The sequence below is a fragment of the Urtica dioica genome, chromosome 2, assembly GCF_054948205.1.
Source record: "Urtica dioica subsp. dioica isolate 48M chromosome 2, U.dioica_male_clone48M_v1_H2, whole genome shotgun sequence".
Lineage (NCBI taxonomy): Eukaryota > Viridiplantae > Streptophyta > Magnoliopsida > Rosales > Urticaceae > Urtica > Urtica dioica.
Window position 1 is genome coordinate 40,252,532 of NC_142757.1, and position 3,434 is coordinate 40,255,965.

A 3,434-nucleotide genomic window follows, 5' to 3' on the forward strand; every position below is an offset into this window, starting at 1 on the left:
AGAGATACATGGGCCTTAGATTTGTTTGATCAAAGTTTAATAGGAATATGGTTTTTCTCAAATAGGAAATAAATATTATATATTAAATATGTTCCGTTTTGGTGATTCTTTAATAAAGTGAATTATTTATGAGAGTATCATGGAGATATTCTCTGCTTTTCTTTTTATGTAATAGTATTATCTTATTGTGAGAAACAAATAATATATTAATTATGTTATTTATTAAGAGTATCATGGAGAAATTCTCTACTACCTTATTTACATAATAGTATCTCTTATTGGAAGAAATAAATAATATATTAATGATGTTATTTATTGAGAATATTACGGAGACATTCCATATCAATCAGTTACCTGATTAATATATTATAAAGTGAGAAATAAATAAATATCAGATATGAAAGGGATATTTTATTTATTAAAGTATCTTAAAGATATTTGATTTGTTCTATTCATAGAATAGATCTGTCACATTAATTAGAATAAGATAAAAGAAAATCAAGTTAGTGCATATTCTATTTTGGGTAAGTTAAAAAGTTATAAATAGGGGGCTTGGGGTAGAGAAAAATTCGCCCAACAGCCTTGTTCCTCACTTGGAATTTTCGGCAGCCCCTCCCCTATTGGCTTGGACGTTTTTCCCCTCTCCCAGAGTTAGAAAATTTGTTAAAACCATCTTCCAACGAAAGAAAGAATGATTCCGACACCTTGTTGCAGTAATTAGTGAGAAAAAAGTTGGCCCCACACCTTGGTCTCTTTCCTTCCAGAGATTACATCTTGGAAGACTATGGTATCGATCAACCCGAGCTTGAAGAACCGAAGATCCAAGGAGCAAGGAGTCACCGATGAATCTGAAGGCTTGAAGATTCGAAGATCCAAGGAGCCGCTGAGGAATCCGAAGGCTCGGAGATTCAAAGATCCAATGAGCCGTCGAAGAGTCCGAGAGCTTGGAGATCTGAAGATCAAAGGAGCAAGAAGCAGCGGAGATCTGAAGATCACTAGAAGCTTGACACAAGAAGCAAGGAGCTCCAAAAACTATGAGCGTAGAGGTTTTGTAGCTAAGTCGAAAGGTATGTAACTAAATCCTCTTATGGTTTGTGTTGATAATGTTTGCCCAATAGCAGATATGTTGTTATTGAATAATTTTGAGTATATTGGTAATTAATATTTATGTTAAAATTAGCAATTGTTTGTGTATTCTTCAATTCCTCACTAGTAAACATATTGTTAGGGTTAAGAGATTGGTTACCCAATAAGATGTATTGAAACGATTGATCGTGTTCAATTGTAAGGACAAGTTTCTGCGTCACTCGTATTTGGAGATTTGGAAGTAAATAACGAGTTTCCGTTGTTACAACTAAATTCTCGAGTGAATTATACTCCAATGGATTTATCGAATTAATTTTAAATATATTAAGGTTATGGAAATCTCGGAATAAATAAAGGAATTATCGAGTTTAACTCGATTAATAAATTAATCCCGAGGAAACATTCCGGAAATTAATTCCTAAGGACGAGAATTAATTCCGAGAAACCTTAAATATATTTAAATTATTCGAGAACGAACGAGAAAATTCTCGGTTCGAATCATATAATTATAATCCGTTTGGTGATGGATTTAATTAAATAATTATATGAAAAGGACGTGGTTGTAACAATTTTTAAGGGACCCATTTGAAAGAAAACAAGGAAAAGAGTTTGGATTGTGAATAAGATGTTTTTTTTCCTAGCTTGCCACGTCATCTATGACTCATCTTCTTCACAAAGTGATAAGTATCACTTGGCCGAGTGAAGAAGAAAAGAATCGGCAACCAGGAAAAAAAAAGAAAGGAAAAGAAGAGAAAAGAAGAAGCAGAAGAAAACTGAGCGGGAGAGAGAGAGAGCTCGGGGAAGAGAAAGGCCGAGAGAGAGCAGAAGAGAACGAGAGAGCGAGTGAGCGAGACTGGGGAAGGAGAACGCTCGGCCGAGAGCCATCGAGCCCGCGCGCGCATCCCAGCCGAGCAGAGCGCCGACGCCGTGAGTCACCAAGGACCGTCGCCGAGGAAAATCACGCTGGGAAAGAGAGAGAGAACCTTGGAGACTCTAAATCCATGAAAGAATTTGGGTAAGAAATCAAACCCGTTAATTGGTGATATCTAGGGTTTAAGATTGGGGGTTTTTCATGGTTTGAGGTTTGGAACGAGATTGATGATGATTATTTGTTTTGGGGTGATTTTGGATGAGTTGGATTTGAAATTTTTCCAGCCGTGTGTTTGTTTTGATTTTTGGACGAGATTGAGATTCCTCGGTTTTGGTTCTGGCCGTGTGACTGAGATTAGTTGTTTTGGGTTCTTTGGACGAGTTATTGTTATTGTTTGTGATATTGTTGCTGACTGTGTACGTGTAAGGTTGTTTTGAAGTTTTGTTAGAGTTAAGTCGTTTTCTTTTGTTGTGAGTTGTGTCGAGTGTTAGACTCGGTCTAGGTGGGCGGCACAGGCCTCGAGGCAGCGGTTCGGGACGGCGAGGGCGCTGTCCAAGAGTGTCGGAGCTGCTGCGCGAGTGACGACGGAGCGGGGCTGGTCAGCGAGGTTCATCGGCTCGGTTGGGACGAGCTGTTGGGCCGGGGACGGCAGCAACTTTGTGGCGGCTCTGGGGGGGCTGTTCACGGCTGTCGGGTTTCGTTCGGAGACTCACGAAGTCTCGGTTTAGTGTTAGAAAGTCGAGAAATTTCCCGAGTCTCGACTCGTGCTAGTGCGAACCTATAATTATTTTTGTTGGGTCGTTCTAGATTATGAGAGTTGCGATATAATATCAATATGTATGTTTTGTAATTAAGCTCGTTTAATATAAGTTAGTAAGAAAAATAAATTAATATGTATCGTTATTAAACTCGTTGATGATTCAATCAAATTATTTAGTATCCTCATTTGATTTACGTTTCAAAACCGAGTTCGACTATAAGTTCGACTCTTTTGATTTGGAAAACGAATATCAACGAGAAATGTTTTATTTACGTTCTCAAACGTTATAACTTGTCAATAAAAAGAGACGAGTCAAAAATATTTTCTAGAACATACTTGAAAAGTATCGTTTTGAGTTATTTTCATATAACTTCTGTATGCTATAGATTGTTAGTAAGAGTTTCTTTATACGTTCTTTTCTTTTAGTTTCGACCTTCGGGAACCTATCCTAAGCAATGGGCTTTGTCCCGTCAAAAGAATAGGTGGTCGAATAGCGGGGCGTTTCTTAGCCTAGATCAGGGAAGTTGTTAAGGCCTTGTTCTTAGGCGTCGATTCTTTCCCGTCTCTGTTCTGTCATGTATTCCCTGATGTTTGTTTTTTTAGACGCTCTGAGTAGCGTGACTAGGAGGACGTTTTGAATACGTTCCTTATGAGCTTTCTTTTCAGTAGAAGTAGGTACATTAGTAGATCAATGGACGAGATACTGAGTATGCTCGA

At 38.0% G+C, this 3,434-nt stretch overlaps 1 long non-coding RNA gene across 1 annotated transcript; it reads left to right on the forward strand.

Moving 5' to 3' along the window:
- Window positions 1–1,727: 1,727 nt before the first annotated feature.
- Window positions 1,728–2,902, forward strand: LOC149404725 (uncharacterized). The gene is made up of 2 exons (XR_016293831.1): window positions 1,728–2,101; window positions 2,433–2,902. It is a non-coding gene; the product is annotated as an uncharacterized LOC149404725 (long non-coding RNA).
- The last annotated feature ends 532 nt before the right edge of the window (window positions 2,903–3,434 follow it).